The sequence below is a fragment of the Phyllobates terribilis genome, unplaced genomic scaffold (genome assembly GCF_046119375.1).
Source record: "Phyllobates terribilis strain yellow unplaced genomic scaffold, ASM4611937v1 Scaffold_2__4_contigs__length_985480577, whole genome shotgun sequence".
Taxonomy (NCBI): domain Eukaryota; kingdom Metazoa; phylum Chordata; class Amphibia; order Anura; family Dendrobatidae; genus Phyllobates; species Phyllobates terribilis.
In genome coordinates this window covers 17,819,329-17,840,124 of record NW_027362762.1, presented here as the reverse complement: position 1 = coordinate 17,840,124, position 20,796 = coordinate 17,819,329, and positions in this window count along the sequence as shown.

The window sequence follows — 20,796 nt, the reverse complement described above, 5'->3', positions numbered from 1 at the left end:
CCACCACTAGGGGGAGCTCTCTGTATACAGAGATACATGATAAGATTCTGTCTGCAGCCACCACTAGTGGGAGCTCCCTGTATACAGAGGTACATGATAAGATTCTGTCTGCAGCCACCACTAGGGGGAGCTGTCTGTATACAGAGATACATGATAAGATCCTGTCTGCAGCCACCACTAGGGGGAGCTCCCTGTATACAGAGGTACATGATAAGATTCTGTCTGCAGCCACCACTAGGGGGAGCTCCCTGTATACAGAGATAAATGATAAGATTCTGTGTGCAGCCACCACTAGGGGGAGCTCTCTGTATACAGAGATACATGATAAGATTCTGTCTGCAGCCACCACTAGGGGGAGCTCCCTGTATACAGAGGTACATGATAAGATTCTGTCTGCAGCCACCACTAGGGGGAGCTCTGTGTATACAGAGATACATGATAAGATCCTGTTTACAGCTTCCACTAGGGAGAGCTCCCTGTATACAGAGATACATGATAAGATTCTGTCTGCAGCCACCACTAGGGGGAGCTCCCTGTATACAGAGATACATGATAAGATTCTGTCTGCAGCCACCACTAGGGGGAGCTCCCTGTATACAGAGATACAGGATAAGATCCTGTCTGCAGCCACCACTAGGGGGAGCTCCCTGTTTAGAGATACATGACTAGAACCTTTCTGCAGCCACCACTAGGGGGAGCTCCCTGTATACAGAGATACATGATAAGATTCTGTCTGCAGCCACCACTAGGGGGAGCTCTCTGTATACAGAGATACATGATAAGATTCTGTCTGCAGCCACCACTAGGTGGAGCTCCCTGTATACAGAGATACATGATAAGATTCTGTCTGCAGCCACCACTAGGGGGAGCTCTCTGTATACAGAGATACATGATAAGATTCTGTCTGCAGCCACCACTAGGGGGAGATCCCTGTATGCAGAGGTACATGATAAGATTCTGTCTGCAGCCACCACTAGGGGGAGCTCTCTGTATACAGAGATACATGATAAGATCCTGTCTACAGCTTCCACTTGGGAGAGCACCCTGTATACAGAGATACATGTTAGGATTCTGTCTGCAGCCACCACTAGGGGGAGCTCCCTGTATACAGAGATACATGATAAGATTCTGTCTGCAGACACCACTAGGGGGAGCTCCCTGTATACAGAGATACATGATAAGATCCTGTCTGCAGCCACCACTAGGGGGAGCTCCCTGTATAGAGATACATGACTAGAACCTTTCTGCAGCCACCACTAGGGGGAGCTCCCTGTATACAGAGATACATGATAAGATCCTGTCTGCAGCCACCACTAGGGGGAGCGCCCTGTATACAGAGATGCATGATAAGATTCTGTCTGCAGCCACCACTAGGTGGAGCTCCCTGTATACAGAGATACAAGATAAGATTCTGTCTGCAGCCACCACTAGGGGGAGCTCCCTGTATACAGAGATACATGATAAGATTCTGTCTGCAGCCACCACCAGGGCGAGCTCCCTGTATACAGAGATACATGATAAGATTCTGTCTGCAGCCACCACTAGTGGAAGCTCCCTGTATACAGAGATACATGATAAGATCCTGTCTACAGCCACCACTAGGGGGAGCTCCCTGTAAACAGAGATACATGATAAGATTCTGTCTGCAGCCACCACTAGGGGGAGCTCCCTGTATAGAGATACATAACTAGAACCTTTCTGCAGCCACCACTAGGGGGAGCTCCCTGTATACAGAGATACATGATAAGATCCTGTCTGCAGCCACCACTAGGGGGAGCTCCCTGTATACAGAGATGCATGATAAGATTCTGTCTGCAGCCACCACTAGGGGGAGCTCCCTGTATACAGAGATACAAGATAAGATTCTGTCTGCAGCCACCACTAGGGGGAGCTCCCTGTATACAGAGATACATGATAAGATTCTGTCTTCAGCCACCACCAGGGCGAGCTCCCTGTATACAGAGATACATGATAAGATTCTGTCTGCAGCCACCACTAGGGGAAGCTCCCTGTATACAGAGATACATGATAAGATCCTGTCTACAGCCACCACTAGGGGGAGCTCCCTGTAAACAGAGATACATGATAAGATTCTGTCTGCAGCCACCACTAGGGGGAGCTCCCTGTATATAGAGATACATGATAAGATTCTGTCTGCAGCCACCACTAGGGGGAGCTCCCAGTATACAGAGATACATGATAATATTCTGTCTGCAGCCACCACTAGGGGGAGGTCCCTGTATACAGAGATACAAGATAAGATCCTGTCTGCAGTCACCACTAGGGGGAGCTCCCTGTATACAGAGATACATGATAAGATTCTGTCTACAGCCACCACTAGGGGGAGCTCCCTGTATACAGAGATACATGATAAGATTCTGTGTGCAGCCACCATTAGGGGGAGCTCCCTGTATACAGAGATACATGATAAGATTCTGTCTGCAGCCACCACTAGGGGGAGCTCCCTGTATACAGAGATACATGATAAGATTCTGTCTGCAGCCACCACTAGGGGGAGCTCTCTGTATACAGAGATACATGACTAGAACCTTTCTGCAGCCACCACTAGGGGGAGCTCCCTGTTTACAGAGATACATGATAAGATTCTGTCTGCAGCCACCACTAGGGGGAGCTCCCTGTATACAGAGATACATGATAAGATCCTGTCTGCAGCCACCACTAGGGGGAGCTCCCTGTATAGAGATACATGACAAGAACCTTTCTGCAGCCACCACTAGGGGGAGCTCCCTGTATACAGAGATACATGATAAGATTCTGTCTGCAGCCACCACTAGGGGGAGCTCCCTGTATACAGAGATACATGATAAGATTCTGTCTGCAGCCACCACCAGGGGGAGCTCCCTGTATACAGAGATACATGATAAGATTCTGTCTGCAGCCACCACTAGGGGAAGCTCCCTGTATACAGAGATACATGATAAGATCCTGTCTACAGCCACCACTAGGGGGAGCTCCCTGTAAACAGAGATACATGATAAGATTCTGTCTGCAGCCACCACTAGGGGGAGCTCCCTGTATATAGAGATACATGATAAGATTCTGTCTGCAGCCACCACTAGGGGGAGCTCCCAGTATACAGAGATACATGATAATATTCTGTCTGCAGCCACCACTAGGGGGAGCTCCCAGTATACAGAGATACATGATAATATTCTGTTTGCAGCCACCACTAGGGGGAGCTCCCTGTTTAGAGATACATGACTAGAACCTTTCTGCAGCCACCACTAGGGGGAGCTCCCTGTATACAGAGATACATGATAAGATCCTGTCTGCAGCCACCACTAGGGGGAGCTCCCTGTATACAGAGATGCATGATAAGATTCTGTCTGCAGCCACCACTAGGGGGAGCTCCCTGTAAACAGAGATACATGATAAGATTCTGTCTGCAGCCACCACTAGGGGGAGCTCCCTGTATACAGAGATACATGATAAGATTCTGTCTGCAGCCACCACCAGGGGGAGCTCCCTGTATACAGAGATACATGATAAGATTCTGTCTGCAGCCACCACTAGGGGAAGCTCCCTGTATACAGAGATACATGATAAGATCCTGTCTACAGTCACCACTAGGGGGAGCTCCCTGTAAACAGAGATACATGATAAGATTCTGTCTGCAGCCACCACTAGGGGGAGCTCCCTGTATATAGAGATACATGATAAGATTCTGTCTGCAGCCACCACTAGGGGGAGCTCCCAGTATACAGAGATACATGATAATATTCTGTCTGCAGCCACCACTAGGGGGAGGTCCCTGTATACAGAGATACATGATAAGATCCTGTCTGCAGTCACCACTAGGGGGAGCTCCCTGTATACAGAGATACATGATAAGATTCTGTCTACAGCCACCACTAGGGGGAGCTCCCTGTATACAGAGATACATGATAAGATTCTGTCTGCAGCCACCACTAGGGGGAGCTCCCTGTATATAGAGATACATGATAAAATTCTATCTGCAGTCACCAATAGCGGGAGCTCCCTGTATACAGAGATACATGATAAGATTCTGTCTGCAGTCACCACTAGGGGGAGGTCCCTGTATACAGAGATACATGATAAAATTCTGTCTGTAGCCACCACTAGGGGGAGGTCCCTGTATATAGAGATACATGATAAGATTCTATCTGCAGTCACCAATAGCGGGAGCTCCCTGTATACAGAGATACATGATAAGATTCTATCTGCAGTCACCACTAGGGGGAGCTCCCTGTATACAGAGATACATGATAAGATTCTGTCTGCAGTCACCACTAGGGGGAGCTCCCTGTATACAGAGATATATGATAAAATTCTTTCTGCAGCCACCACTAGGGGGAGCTCCCTGTATACACAGATACATGATAAGATTCTGTCTGCAGCCACCACTAGGGGACGCTCCCTGTATACAGAGATACATGATAAGATTCTGTCTGCAGCCACCACTAGGGGAAGCTCACTGTATACAGAGATACATGATAAGATTCTGTCTGCAGCCACCACTAGGGGGGAGCTCCCTGTATACAGAGATACATGATAAAATTCTGTCTGCAGGCACCACTAGGGGGAGCTCCCTGTATACAGAGATACATGATAAGATCCTGTCTGCAGCCACTACTAGGGGGAGCTGTCACGGGTGTGTTGCCACGAAGATCGTCACGAGTACACAGCCTGACTTCTCGCAGCTGACTTGTTGGTGCTTTGTGTTTTCTCGGCAGTGAAGGAGTTAATTCTCTCTCTCTCTGGGCTAGCTGAGGTCCAGCCTCGCCCAGCTGCAATCAATGCTTCGTTAGTGAGACTCCTTTATATTCCTGCAGGTCTGTTTGTGAGGTGTCGGTGAAAGCTTTTCATTCAGACTTACAGAGCGGATCGTGGTGTTTGGAGTTGCTGAGATAAGTGTATTTGAAAGTGTTATTTCCCTTTCCTCGCTTTATCATTTATCTCCTTTCCCGTTGGTGTTCCCTCTGTTGTAGTTTTGTTGAAGTTGTATGCAAGGTGGTTTTGGTTTTTCCCTTGTACTGTCTCGTTCGTCTAAATACTGTGTGTGGGCATATTATCGCTGGTTCCCAATTGTTGTGATCGGGGTCCTTCTCAGGACTAGATTACTGTGGTGCAGGGATCCTCAGGAGGTAGGGGTTACGCTGGCGGCCTGGACCTCTGTACCTTTAACAGTACCTCCAGGATGAGGGATTAGTCAGGGCCCCAGCTTAGGGTCAGCTTAGGCCCCCTACCTCCAGTATTCTGTGACAGTGTGACATTTTCACCGACCAACTTAGTTTTTCTCCAGCTACCATGGATCCAGTAGCCGGTCTAGCTCAGCAGTTGCAGAGTTTGTCCATGGGGCTGGCGGACGTTAGGTCCAAGGTTTTGCATCCTCTGGAGCAAGCCGGACCAGAACCTAAAGTAGCTCTCCCTGACAGGTTCACTGGGGGGCGGGACAAGTTTTTTGTTTTCCGGGAGGCATGCAAATTGTACTTTCGGCTGCGGCCTCGGTCATCGGGCAGTGAAGAACAAAGGGTGGGAATTGTTATCTCGCTCCTACAAGGGGACCCACAATCTTGGGCGTTCTCTCTTCCCCCTAGCTCCCCAGTTCTCCAGTCAGTGGATAGGTTTTTCGCTGCTTTGGGACTCGTATATGATGACCCAGATCGGATCTCCCTTGCTGAGTCTAAGTTACGTAGGATTCAGCAGGGAGATCGTCCGGCGGAGGAATTCTGTTCGGAGTTCCGTAGGTGGGCCACGGACACCCAGTGGAATGACCCGGCTCTTAGGAGCCAGTTTTGTCATGGTTTATCCGACAAATTACAGGATGTGTTGGCACAGTATGACTCTCCCGCGTCACTGGAAGCCGCTATGGCCCTTGCTATTCGCGTTGACAGACGGCTTCGGGAGAGGTGCGGGATAACTCTACCCCCTGTAATGTCTCCACCTCTTACAAGGTCCCCTCATATGGTGGTTCCCCTGGTCAGTCCGGAGGAGCCTATGCAATTAGGAGGGACATCATTTCGGGGAAGGGGACCGGTGGTGCGCCATAAGACAGGAAGGTGTTTCCTCTGCGGGAAAAAGGGACATTTTATTGGGGGGTGTCCATCCCGCCCCTTGCTGAGTAAAGAGTCGTCGAAAAAACTGTTGATCCCAGGTTGTGTGGTGGACGGCAATCTGGGAGTAGGTATTTCGTCCCTAGGTTCGTCTCAGTTTCTCGTACCGGCGGAGGTGGTGGTGGGTACGAGAACTGAGAGGATATCTGTTCTTCTGGATAGTGGGGCCGGGGCTAATCTGGTTGATGCTCGGTTTGCCCGGGTTCAAGGTATGCGATTGAGTGAGTTGGCTAAACCCATCCCCATATTCTCGATCGATGCCAGGCCTCTCGGTCAGGGAAGTTTTTTGCAAGCTGTGCATGGCGTAAAACTTCAAGTGGGGGCAATACATAAAGAACTGTTGTCTTGCTACGTGTTGGAGGGTCTTCCCACTCCTATAGTGTTGGGCCTTCCTTGGTTAGCTAAGCATAACCCTGTTATTAATTGGCAAACCAGAGAGATAAGCCAATGGAGTAAATTCTGTAATAAAAACTGCATGAACACGGTCATCGGTGCGGTTACTCCTTGGGTCTTACCTCCATTTCTGGCAGACTTTGAGGATGTATTCTCGGAGAATGGGTGTCAGGAACTACCTCCTCATCGCGAGTATGACTGTTCTGTAAAACTGCTCCCTGAGGCCAAGTTACCTAAAGCTAGGTTGTATAACCTTTCTGGTCCTGAGAGGCAGGCCATGAAGGATTATATTTCTGAAAGTCTGGCTAAGGGGCATATTAGACCTTCATCTTCACCGGTGGCCGCGGGGTTCTTCTTTGTTAAGAAGAAAGATGGAGGCCTACGCCCTTGCCTGGATTTCCGTGAACTTAATCGGATTACGGTCCGAGATCCGTATCCGCTCCCACTTATTCCCGATCTCTTTAATCAGATCGTGGGCGCCAAATGGTTCTCTAAGTTGGATCTCAGGGGGGCGTACAATTTGATTAGGATGAAGGAGGGGGATGAGTGGAAGACGGCTTTTAACACTCCGGAGGGGCATTATGAGAACCTTGTCATGCCATTCGGTCTGACTAATGCCCCGGCGGTGTTTCAACACTTTGTTAATGATATTTTTCGCCACCTGGTGGGACAGTTTGTTGTCATATATCTGGATGATATCTTAATTTACTCGCCGGATCTGGTGTCTCATCAGGAGCATGTTAGACAGGTGTTACAGATCTTGCGGGATAATAAACTGTATGCCAAGTGGGAAAAGTGTGTGTTCGCCGTACAGGAACTCCAGTTTTTAGGCTTCCTGGTTTCTGCGTCCGGTTTTCGTATGGACCCTGGGAAAGTGCGGGCAGTTCTTGAGTGGGATCGGCCGGAGAATCTTAAGGCACTACAACGTTTCCTGGGGTTTGCTAACTATTACCGGAAGTTCATTCGTAATTTCTCGTCCGTGGTTAAGCCTCTCACAGACATGACTAAAAAGGGGACGGATTTTTCTAGGTGGTCTGACAAGGCTTGTCAAGCATTCTCCTCCTTGAAAAAATGTTTTGCCTCGGCACCCATACTCATTCAACCTGATGCGTCTCAGCCATTCTTTGTAGAGGTAGACGCTTCCGAGGTAGGGGTGGGAGCAGTATTGTCACAGGGTTCGTCCCCTGGTAAGTGGCATCCGTGCGCCTTTTTCTCTAAAAAATTGTCGTCCGCTGAGAGGAATTACGATGTCGGCAATAGGGAACTCCTGGCCATTAAGTTAGCTTTTGAGGAGTGGCGCCATTTTTTGGAGGGGGCAGTTCATCCGGTCACCGTCATCACCGATCACAAGAACCTGCTATATCTGGAGTCCGCTAAACGTCTGAATCCCAGACAAGCTAGGTGGTCATTGTTTTTTACCAGGTTTAATTTCGTCGTTACATATCGTCCTGGGTCTAAAAATGTAAAGGCGGATGCCTTATCTCGTAGTTTCCCTGGGGCCGGGAATACGGACGACCCGATTCCTGTTCTTCAGGAGGGGGTGGTGGTTTCGGCAGTATGCTCTGAGCTGGAGGAGGAGATATTGGAGGCTCAGGGGGACGCCCCTGTTGGACCTCCGGGGAGACTGTTCGTTCCAGATCAGTTGCGACAAAAGGTGATCGAGGCACACCATAACTCAGTTTTTGCAGGACACCCGGGGAGTAAAGCAACTGTGGATCTCCTCTCGCGTCGGTTTTGGTGGCCTAACTTACATAAAGAGGTGGTAACTTTTGTCGCGTCCTGTGGGGTTTGTGCGCGCTCTAAGACCTCACATACCCGTCCGTCTGGGGCCCTCTTACCTTTGAAGATCCCGGAGCGTCCTTGGACTCATCTGTCTATGGACTTTATTACGGACCTCCCTCCGTCTTCGGGTAAAACGGTCATACTCGTTGTAGTGGACAGGTTCAGCAAGATGGCACATTTTATCGCTCTTCCGGCTCTCCCTAATGCTAAAACTCTTGCGCAGGTGTTCATTGGGGAGATTGTGAGGCTTCACGGGGTACCCTCCGAGGTGGTGTCTGATCGGGGGTCTCAGTTTGTGTCCAAGTTCTGGAAGGCGTTTTGTGCACGGCGGGGGATGCATTTGTCATTCTCGTCGGCTTTTCATCCTCAGACCAATGGTCAGACGGAACGTATGAACCAGAGCTTGGAGACATATCTTCGGTGTTTTGTGTCAGAGAACCAGGAGGACTGGGCTTCTTTCCTACCTCTGGCAGAGTTTGCTCTCAATAATAGGCGAAGCGAGTCCACTGGTAAGTCCCCGTTTTTTGGGGCATATGGTTTTCACCCCCAGTTTTGTACTTTCAGTAGGGGGGGCTCTTCGGGGGTTCCGGAGGAGGAACGATTTTCCTCATCTCTCGCTTCAGTATGGAGAGGGGTGCTGAAGAATCTGAATACTATGGGGAACCGATACAAACGTATGGCTGATAGGAGGAGAGTGTCTGGTCCGGACCTAAGTGTGAACGATCAGGTATGGTTGTCTACCAGGAATATTAAACTTAAGGTTCCCTCCTGGAAACTGGGTCCCAGGTTCATCGGGCCGTACAGAATCAGTTCTGTTATTAATCCGGTGGCATTCCGTCTTGACCTCCCCCCTACGTTTAAAATTCACAACGTGTTTCACAGATCATTGCTTAAGAGGTATGTGGCGCCGGTGGTACCGTCACCTTTACCTCCCCCTCCTGTGGTTGTCAATGGTAACTTGGAGTTCCAGGTATCGAGGGTCATTGATTCACGCTTTAATCGCCGGTCCCTTCAGTACTTGGTTCATTGGAAGGGGTATGGTCCTGAGGAGAGGATGTGGGTTCCTGCGTCGGATATTAACGCAGACCGATTAGTTCGGGCCTTCCACACGACTCACCCGGATAAACCTGGCCCTGAGGGTCCGGAGGCCCCTCGTAGAAGGGGGGGTACTGTCACGGGTGTGTTGCCACGAAGATCGTCACGAGTACACAGCCTGACTTCTCGCAGCTGACTTGTTGGTGCTTTGTGTTTTCTCGGCAGTGAAGGAGTTAATTCTCTCTCTCTCTGGGCTAGCTGAGGTCCAGCCTCGCCCAGCTGCAATCAATGCTTCGTTAGTGAGACTCCTTTATATTCCTGCAGGTCTGTTTGTGAGGTGTCGGTGAAAGCTTTTCATTCAGACTTACAGAGCGGATCGTGGTGTTTGGAGTTGCTGAGATAAGTGTATTTGAAAGTGTTATTTCCCTTTCCTCGCTTTATCATTTATCTCCTTTCCCGTTGGTGTTCCCTCTGTTGTAGTTTTGTTGAAGTTGTATGCAAGGTGGTTTTGGTTTTTCCCTTGTACTGTCTCGTTCGTCTAAATACTGTGTGTGGGCATATTATCGCTGGTTCCCAATTGTTGTGATCGGGGTCCTTCTCAGGACTAGATTACTGTGGTGCAGGGATCCTCAGGAGGTAGGGGTTACGCTGGCGGCCTGGACCTCTGTACCTTTAACAGTACCTCCAGGATGAGGGATTAGTCAGGGCCCCAGCTTAGGGTCAGCTTAGGCCCCCTACCTCCAGTATTCTGTGACAGTGTGACAGGAGCTCCTTGTATACAGAGACACATGATAAGATTCTGTCTGCAGCCACCACTAGGGGGAGCTCCCTGTATACAGAGATACGTGATAAGATTCTGTCTGCAGCCACCACTAGTGGTAGCTCCCTGTATACAGAGGTACATGATAAGATTCTGTCTGCAGCCACCACTAGGGGGAGCTCCCTGTATACAGAGATACATGATAAGATTCTGTCTGCAGCCACCACTAGGGGGAGCTCCCTGTATACAGAGATACATGATAAGATTCTGTCTGCAGCCACCAATAGGGGGAGCTCTCTGTATACAGAGATACATGATAAGATTCTGTCTGCAGCCACCACTAGGGGGAGCTCCCTGTATACAGAGGTACATGATAAGATTCTGTCTGCAGCCACCGCTAGGGGGAGCTCTCTGTATACAGAGATACATGATAAGATCCTGTCTGCAGCCACCACTAGGGGGAGCTCCCTGTATACAGAGGTACATGATAAGATTCTGTCTGCAGCCAACACTAGGGGGAGCTCTCTGTAAACAGAGATACATGATAAGATTCTGTCTGCAGCCACCACTAGGGGGAGCTCCCTGTATACAGAGATACATGATAAGATTCTGTCTGCAGCCACCACTAGGGGGAGCTCTCTGTATACAGAGATACATGATAAGATTCTGTCTGCAGCCACCACTAGGGGGAGCTCCCTGTATACAGAGGTACATGATAAGATTCTGTCTGCAGCCACCACTAGGGGGAGCTCTCTGTATACAGAGATACATGATAAGATCCTGTCTACAGCTTCCACTAGGGAGAGCTCCCTGTATACAGAGATACATGATAAGATTCTGTCTGCAGCCACCACTAGGGGGAGCTCCCTGTATACAGAGATACATGATCAGATTCTGTCTGCAGCCACCACTAGGGGGAGGTCCCTGTATACAGAGATACATGATAAGATCCTGTCTGCAGCCACCACTAGGGGGAGCTCCCTGTATAGAGATACATGACTAGAACCTTTCTGCAGCCACCACTAGGGGGAGCTCCCTGTATACAGAGATGCATGATAAGATTCTGTCTGCAGCCACCACTAGGGGGAGCTCCCTGTATACAGAGATACATGATAAGATTCTGTCTGCAGCCACCACCAGGGGGAGCTCCCTGTATACAGAGATACATGATAAGATTCTGTCTGCAGCCACCACTAGGGGAAGCTCCCTGTATACAGAGATACATGATAAGATCCTGTTTACAGCCACCACTAGGGGGAGCTCCCTGTAAACAGAGATACATGATAAGATTCTGTCTGCAGCCACCACTAGGGGGAGCTCCCTGTATACAGAGATATATGATAAAATTCTTTCTGCAGCCACCACTAGGGGGAGCTCCCTGTATACACAGATACATGATAAGATTCTGTCTGCAGCCACCACTAGGGGACGCTCCCTGTATACAGAGATACATGATAAGATTCTGTCTGCAGCCACCACTAGGGGAAGCTCACTGTATACAGAGATACATGATAAGATTCTGTCTGCAGCCACCACTAGGGGGGAGCTCCCTGTATACAGAGATACATGATAAAATTCTGTCTGCAGGCACCACTAGGGGGAGCTCCCTGTATACAGAGATACATGATAAGATCCTGTCTGCAGCCACTACTAGGGGGATGTCCCTGTATACAGAGATACATGATAAGATCCTGTCTGCAGTCACCACTAGGGGGAGCTCCTTGTATACAGAGACACATGATAAGATTCTGTCTGCAGCCACCACTAGGGGGAGCTCCCTGTATACAGAGATACGTGATAAGATTCTGTCTGCAGCCACCACTAGTGGGAGCTCCCTGTATACAGAGGTACATGATAAGATTCTGTCTGCAGCCACCACTAGGGGGAGCTCCCTGTATACAGAGATACATGATAAGATTCTGTCTGCAGCCACCACTAGGGGGAGCTCCCTGTATACAGAGATACATGATAAGATTCTGTCTGCAGCCACCAATAGGGGGAGCTCTCTGTATACAGAGATACATGATAAGATTCTGTCTGCAGCCACCACTAGGGGGAGCTCCCTGTATACAGAGGTACATGATAAGATTCTGTCTGCAGCCACCACTAGGGGGAGCTCTCTGTATACAGAGATACATGATAAGATCCTGTCTGCAGCCACCACTAGGGGGAGCTCCCTGTATACAGAGGTACATGATAAGATTCTGTCTGCAGCCACCACTAGGGGGAGCTCTCTGTAAACAGAGATACATGATAAGATTCTGTCTGCAGCCACCACTAGGGGGAGCTCCCTGTATACAGAGATACATGATAAGATTCTGTCTGCAGCCACCACTAGGGGGAGCTCTCTGTATACAGAGATACATGATAAGATTCTGTCTGCAGCCACCACTAGGGGGAGCTCCCTGTATACAGAGGTACATGATAAGATTCTGTCTGCAGCCACCACTAGGGGGAGCTCTCTGTATACAGAGATACATGATAAGATCCTGTCTACAGCTTCCACTAGGGAGAGCTCCCTGTATACAGAGATACATGATAAGATTCTGTCTGCAGCCACCACTAGGGGGAGCTCCCTGTATACAGAGATACATGATCAGATTCTGTCTGCAGCCACCACTAGGGGGAGCTCCCTGTATACAGAGATACATGATAAGATCCTGTCTGCAGCCACCACTAGGGGGAGCTCCCTGTATACAGAGATGCATGATAAGATTCTGTCTGCAGCCACCACTAGGGGGAGCTCCCTGTATACAGAGATACATGATAAGATTCTGTCTGCAGCCACCACCAGGGGGAGCTCCCTGTATACAGAGATACATGATAAGATTCTGTCTGCAGCCACCACTAGGGGAAGCTCCCTGTATACAGAGATACATGATAAGATCCTGTCTACAGCCACCACTAGGGGGAGCTCCCTGTAAACAGAGATACATGATAAGATTCTGTCTGCAGCCACCACTAGGGGGAGCTCCCTGTATATAGAGATATGTAGCACCCTGAGGATTCGGCTGCTACAGGGGTATTGCACCTCAACCCAGAGGTGTGATATTCCACTCCCGGGTAAGGATGGAGTGTGGAACTGAGCTCAGTTAGCTGCATGCACTACACACATCCCATTTCCGAGGAACAGACCGACGGTACTCCCACTAGAGAAATGTGCAGGTACGACAGTGTCTGTTCCTGGCTGGAGTGGGAGGGGGGGTGGAACATCCCAGTAGTGTAGGGGCAGATAGGGGGAGCAGTCTGGGTAATGCTAGGAGCTCATTGGGTGCTGGTCACCTGAGCTCACACATAGAGGGAGTATATAAGGTGGGCACCATCTTAGGACAGGGTCTTTTGTAGAGTGAGTCAGTCTGTCAGAGTGTAACCTGAGGAGCAGAGCAGAGAAGCTCAGCCAGAAGGGCTGACAGGGAGTTGTGGTTCCGGCTGGGCCCAGCTCCAAGGCCAAGAGAGAGAGAGGAGTCTGAAGGACCCAGAGAAAACAAGAGGGAACTCCAAGAACCCAAAATTAGATCAGAGGGTGAAGGGTTGGCACCTAGGGTACCGGATCCCAAGCTGGCAGAGAGAAAAGCACACCTTAGCCAGAGACCGGAGGTCGTGGGCAGGATCTGCCACGACCCTCACCAAATCCACCAGGAAGGCAGACCAAGTATAGGGTCAGGGAACCCAGAGGAGGTGTACCCACCAAGAGACCCGAGGGAGCCGGACATAGGTGGATCCCTGGTGAGAACGGCCAGAAGAGAGGGAAAGTCAGACAGGAGCTCAGGACCACGCTCCAGAACTGCTTGGGGGTTAGCCGAGTCCAGGACCTGGTGGACGCAGCACGGCTCGGGTGGTCGCTTCAGGCCAGAGTGACCATAAGAACACCCGTAAGTAAAAACCCCTGAACTGCACAGCCCGACTCTGAGTCTTCTTGCTGATTCATCCTGCACCTTCACAACCACCATCCTCTACATCTGACCCCCTGAGGCTATACCCCTCCCGTTGGGGGTTATACTACCAAAGCTGCACACATACCAACAGCCTCAGCGGACCCTGCTGCAGCGGCGGCCTTTTGACCGCAAATCAACGGGTGGCGTAGTCGACACAAAGAACTCTAATAACATCTATAGGACTGCCACACACTGAGCTTGACACCCTGGGCACGGACCGGGTCACAGCCACTCGGAGACTACAACCCCCATCTGATCCGGCTCCGGGTATCCCTAACAACATGGCCCAGGGGGCGCGTCAGATACATGATAAGATTCTGTCTGCAGCCACCACTAGGGGGAGTGACGCACCCCTGGGCCTGTGTCGCACAGCGTTGCGCATGCAGGAACTTACCCGGAGCCGGATCTGTTGAGGGTTGTAGTCTCGTGGCGGTGACCCGGTCCGTGCCCAGGGAGTCAGACTAAGTGGCGTTGTATTAGCGGTAGATGTTGGACGACTACGCCACCCGTTGAATGCAGCGAAGGAGCTGCCGCTGCGGGGCAGACCGCTGAGGCCGGTGGTAGGATTGTGCAGCGTGGTAGTATCACCCCCAACGGGAGGGGTATGGCCTCAGGGCAGCCGATGTGGATGATGGGGGTAGCAGGAATCACTCAGAGACGATGCGGTGTAGTTCAGGGTCTTCACTGGTGATAAAGATTGACCCTCCCGGAGTACTGGCTAGCGATCGGGGCCTGGTCAGTCCTTGAGCAGATGGGATCTCCCCTGGCCAGGCGGAGTTGTAGGCCTCCCAAACTGACTGTACTCTTCTGGCTACCTTGCTAGAGGCGGGTATAAGTAGCCCACGTCCCTGAGTGTACCGTGTGGTGCTCACCCGTATGGCCGGTGACTCGGGGCCTTCTAGTGGCGTCCGCTCCACGACGGCGGTGCTGGTCCCACGCGTGTGACCGTGCCTTCGGGTTTCTTGGCCAGAGGACCTGAAATCCCCTGCCGGGCGGTTTCTGCTGCTGGGTAAAGATTAGTCCCCACAGCCTCGGACTCCGGGTCCGGTGATACTTCTCAGTCAGGGCGAGCTCTGCAGCTGCCAGCCCCTGACTCCTTATAGCACTGTTCCCACAGAGCTCCTGATGTTCTTCTCCTATATCTGCTGCTCTTCTCTGTCTCTACTTCTTCTCTACTCACTAACCCTGCCTCAGCCCTAGGTTTATATAGGGGAAGTTCTTCCCCTCCCAGGACTGGGCAGGAGGTGTGGCATGCATAGGATCCCTGACCAAGAGACCTCCCACCTGCTCTCAGACATAACATCGCTGTTACTGTGGAAACCAGACCCCTGGGGTGCCACATTCCCCCCTAGTGAAATTTAGTACTCCGGGACTAAACATATTTTTAGAAAAACATAACAAGGTATAAACAATAATAATACAATAAGAAAAACACATAAAGATGGTTACGGCGTGTCCGCAACCGGGTGCAATTTTGAAGAAAAGCAAGGTGTCCATTTCACCAAAACAGGGAGACGTAACCAGGTAGGGGTCTGTCCTGCCCCGAGTCCTTAACAGTCTTTAGTCCATTCCTAGGTTACGCTCCAACCAATTGTACAAGGATTCCCGGTAAACCCACCAAGGACTCCTAAAAATAACTAGAAACACATAATTATTTACAAGTAACAGACAGGTGACCTCAATAAAACAATTTAAACACTTCAAATCCTCCAACGTGCGGGTAACTGGCCTCTAGTGGCCCTAGTGGACCTACGGAGCTGACTGTCTGGCCCTGAACTACAGGGTGTAGGAGCTGTCAAGGGTAAACTGGGCAGCTGTTTACGGGCTCTTTGGCCCACTAGGGGTACGGCAGGCTCACTATGAGCAGAGGGTTGATCCTCCTGTTCTGCTTGTGTGGAGTCTGCTGCCTCCTGGACCGGCTGCTCTTCCAGCTCTACCTGTTGCTCCGTAGGCACTTGGGATGCTGGTTGGAGGAACGTGAGGACGGGTACCACAACTGCACCATTGACTTGAGTCCAGGACCGAGGGAAGTCTCCGAGCACAGTACTAACCATATCTTCCCTTTCCTCTACGGGTCGAGGGTCTTCTTGCTCTCCTTCTGGGTTCCGTAGCTGTTCGGGACACTTCTTCAGGTGATCCCGGGATACAATGGCTGTGGTTTCCCCTCCGTCTTTACTGATGGTACAAACCTTCGGGTTGTCGTGGCTTGAGGGCAGTACGGTGTACGGGTCCTTCTCCCACTGGTCGTTCAACTTGTGGAGCCGTCTCTTCCTCTTCAAGACCTGCTCTCCGGGTACCAGGGGAACAGCGGGAGCATACTGGTTGTAAGTTTTCTCTTGTCTTTCCCTAGCGAGACAGAGACTTCGCTCCACGCTCTCCTGTACTTTCCGGTACTGCTGCTGCCTCTCTGTGTCCCAGTCTGCTTCCGGTGAAGTGTCCTCGGGTGTCAGGACTCCCATCTCCAGGTCAACAGGTAGCTTACCAGGCCTTGCCCTCATTAGGTAAGCCGGGGTACAGTTGGTGGAACCTACAGGGATGTAGTTGTATAGGTCCACCAGGTCGGGCAGCTTCTCAGGACACAGACTGCGTTCTTCCAGGGGCAACGTTTTCAGAAGATCCATTACCACCTGGTTCATTTTCTCACAAAGTCCATTAGTTTGCGGATGATAGGGTGTCGTCCTTATCTTCCGGCAGCCATACAGATTGCAGAATTCCTGGAAGACCTCCGCTTCAAAGGCAGGTCCCTGATCCGTCAGCACTTGGTCCGGGTACCCGTGTGGATGGCAGAAATGCTGCTGGAAGGCTCTAGCTGCCGTTTGAGCTGTTAAGTCCTTAACGGGGACGACAACCAAGAACCGGGAGTAATGATCCACAATGGTTAACGCGAAGACGTAGCCACTTCTGCTTGGGGTCAGTTTGACATGATCCAAGGCTACCAGTTCCAACGGCTGCTTGGTGACGATGGACTGAAGGGGGGTCTTCTGGCTGGCACGGTCCTTCCTTCTTAGGTTGCACGGGCCACAGTCTCTGCACCACCTCTCGATGGTTCCCCTCATGCCTACCCAGTGGAACCGCCCGCGCAGCAGGAACTCCAGCTTCTTCCATCCGAAGTGTCCAGCCCCGTCGTGGTATGCCTCCATCACCATGGCTGCGTCTCTTCGTGGCACCACTACTTGCCAGATTAGTTCATGCGTCCGGGAGTTAACCATTCTGCGGCACAACTTCCCCTTGTAAAGGAACAGTCGACTCTTCTCAGCCCACAGTTGTTTGGCTTCCTCCGGAGCGTCTGGGTCAAGGCGAGCCTCTGGCCGAGTCAGCATCTCCTTCACCAGTCGGACGGCAGGGTCACTGTCTTGCGTTTCCTCCCAGTTGTAGTGAGGCAAGGGGTTAAACGTAGCGGCTTGCTTACTCCTTACCCGATGGGAATACTGGATAGTCCCATGATGGTGGAACGCGGGGAGTTCGACTTCTTCCAGTCCCTCTGGATCTTCTCCTACGTCCGGTAGGTTTGGCATCCTGGACAGGGCGTCCGCGTTGGTATTGGAGCGTCCTGCCCGGTATTTGATTGTGAACTCGTAGTTGGACAGACGGGCCATCCATCTCTGCTCTAGGGCACCGAGTCTTGCCGTGTCCAGGTGTGTCAACGGGTTGTTATCCGTGTACACGGTGAACCGGGAAGAAGCGAGGTAGTGCTTAAAGCGTTCGGTGACTGCCCACACCACTGCCAGGAACTCTAGCTTAAATGAGTTGTAATTCTCAGGGTTTCTTTCGGTGGGTCGCAGTTTTCGACTGGCGTAAGCGATTACTCGTTCTTTCCCCTGCTGGATCTGGGACAGTACGGCTCCTAGCCCGATGTTACTTGCGTTGGTGTAGAGGATAAAGGGCTGGCTGTAATCAGGGTACGCCAGGATTTCATCCCCCGTGAGGGCCATCTTCAGCTGGCGGAAGGACTCTTCTTCTAACTTCTCCCATTTGAAGGGCGGCTTCTGGTTCTTGGCCTTCCGGGACTGGCCTATCAGGAGGTCCTGCATAGGAGCTGCCTTTTTGGTGAAACCGGGGATGAATCTGCGGTAATAGCCTACCAACCCGAGGAACTGCCGCACTTCCTTTACACTGGAGGGACTTGGCCATTCCTTAATTGCGGTGATCTTATCAGGGTCGGGAGCCACTCCGTCAGCGCTCACCACGTGTCCCAGGTACTGCACCTTTGGTTTTAGGAGGTGACACTTGGAGGGTTTTACCTTTAGGCCGTAGTTTGCCAGAGCTTCGAACACTTCCGCCAGGTGTTTCAGGTGGTCCTCATAAGTCTTGGAATATACGATGACATCGTCCAGGTACAACAGGACCGTCTCGAAGTTTTTGTGGCCCAGACAGCACTCCATTAATCGTTGAAAGGTTCCTGGTGCGTTACAGAGTCCGAACGGCATGCAGGTAAACTCACTAAGTCCCATCGGGGTGGTGAATGCGGTCTTCTCCCGGTCCGCCTCTGCTACAGGAACCTGCCAGTACCCACTAGTGAGATCCAAGGTAGAGAAGAAGTTAGCAGATCTTAAAGCAGCCAAAGACTCCTCTATCCTTGGTAAGGGGTACGCATCCTTGTGTGTGATACGGTTGATTTTCCGGTAATCTACACACATCCTCATGGTGTTGTCTTTCTTTTTGACTAAGACTAGTGGAGCTGCCCAGGGGCTACAGCTATCCCTGATCACCCCAGCCTCCTTCATGTCCCTAAGCATTCCCTTGGCGTGTTGGTAGTGTGCAGGGGGTACGGGTCGATACCTCTCTTTTATGGGAAGATGGTCTCCCGTGGGGATGCGGTGTTCTACTCCCTTGACTCGCCCGAAGTCTAACGGGTGTTTACTAAACACTCTCTCGTACTCTTGAACCACCCGATAGACTCCCTGTCTCTGGTGTGAGGGAGTGGAGTCAGTACCCAAATGTAGTTGCTGACACCAGTCCTCCATTGTTTCCTTAGAGCCGTTACCTTCCTCCGGGGAAGATGGAGGCAAGGGTTCTACGGACTGTATGGAATTTTGATTGATGGTATACAATTTGGCTAGCGTGGCATACCGGGGCAGGTACACTTCCCTCTTCCCGATATTTATTATGCGAACGGGCACCCTCCCATGGCGTACATTGACCACCCCTCGTGCTGTCAAAATGGTGGGCCTACTGTCTGAGTAAACTGGTTCTACCATTGCCTGGTAATCTCTACCTCTCAGACCAATAGCTGCCCGGCACCAAATCATCATTTCACTTTTTGGGGGCATGGCAATAGGGAAAGGGTCACACATTCTCACGCTTCCAATCTCACCACCGGAGAGTTCTATCTGTTGCCGTCGCATCAGTGCCCGGATCTCTTTCTGGAGCACTCGCTGCTGGCCGGAGCTGGCGTTCTTGGCAACCTGCTGTAAAAGGAAAATCACCTCTGCAAGACAATTTTCAATTACATTAGTTCCTAGAGTTATCTTTGGGTGACTCTCGTGCTTGTCAATGTCTACAATGATCAGTCCCTGTGCCGCCAGTTCAACTCTACCGATTTTGATGGTCACCTCTTTAAATCCGATCTGTGGCACGGGCTGGCCATTGCTGGCGATGATACTCAAGTCGTCGTCAGGGTAGCGGGTGATATCCGAGTCACTCCAGTACTGCTTGAAGAGCACGTACGGGATAGTGGTAACCTGTGACCCGGTGTCCAGTAGGGCACTCATAGGGTTGCCATAGAGGTACCACAGGCAAGACTGGACGTCCTCCCACATATTTGTCGCGCCAGTTCGATGGGCCTGATGATCTTTTTCCTGGGGTTTGGCCCTCTACCCCAGGTTGTGCCAGTTTAAAGGACAGTACCTTGCCATATGTCCGGGTTGATTGCAGCGGCGGCAGATGGGTTGTCCGTCCTCGTTGTATCGGTCGCTGGGTCTTCCTCTGGCCGGTGGGGTCCTCCTTGGTCGACGCCACGGGATGTCCTCCGGTCCGGATGCCAGCTGGATCTTCCCTGGAGTGGAAACCTGTAAAGACTGCACAGTTCGGGTTAGCGCGGCAACGCTTTTAGCTAGCTCTTGGACCTGATGGTGCAGGTCTGGAGCCGGGTCATTGTTCAAAGCCTGCGCATCAGCTCCCACAGGCCCTGCCGACAAGGGCGCCGCCTCCTGGTGGTAAGTGGTAGTGGGGCGTCTGTGGGTCACAACGCCACCTGGTGCCGGTTCTCGGAGCACCCGGATGGCTCTGTCCTTGAACTGTGCAAATCCCAGATGAGGGTCCTGTAAGGCCATTGCCCGCAACTGGGTTCGGTGGGCATTGCAATATAAACCCTCTATAAATTGTTCAGTCAACAGCCTGTCCTCGTCTCCCACGCCGTCAGGGTCGGTCTGCTTAATGGCTCTCAGGGCCTCTTGTAGGTTCAGGGCATAGTCCCTTAAACTCTCGTATGCTCGCTGCTTGCACCCGTAGAATCTAAGCTTGATCTCGGCTGAGGTGCGGGTATCAAAGGTGTCCCTCAGCCGGGTTAGTATCCCTGCAACAGTCCTCCCCCCAGGTGGCCAGGACTTTACCTCCCTTTGGGCTGCCCCAGTTAATTGGGCCACCAGGATGCTCACTTTTTGCTCTTCTGTGAGGGGGTACACCTGGAAGAGGCTATCCAGCTTTTCTCTAAAGTCATGCAGGGTATGTGACTCCCCTGAGTACTGGGATAGCCAGGCCGCTCCCGGGATATAGGGCATGGTGAAAGGCATGACTGCAGCAGCGGTGGCGCTGGCAGGGGTTGAGGCAGTGAAGCTCTCCTCCGTATCCGACATCT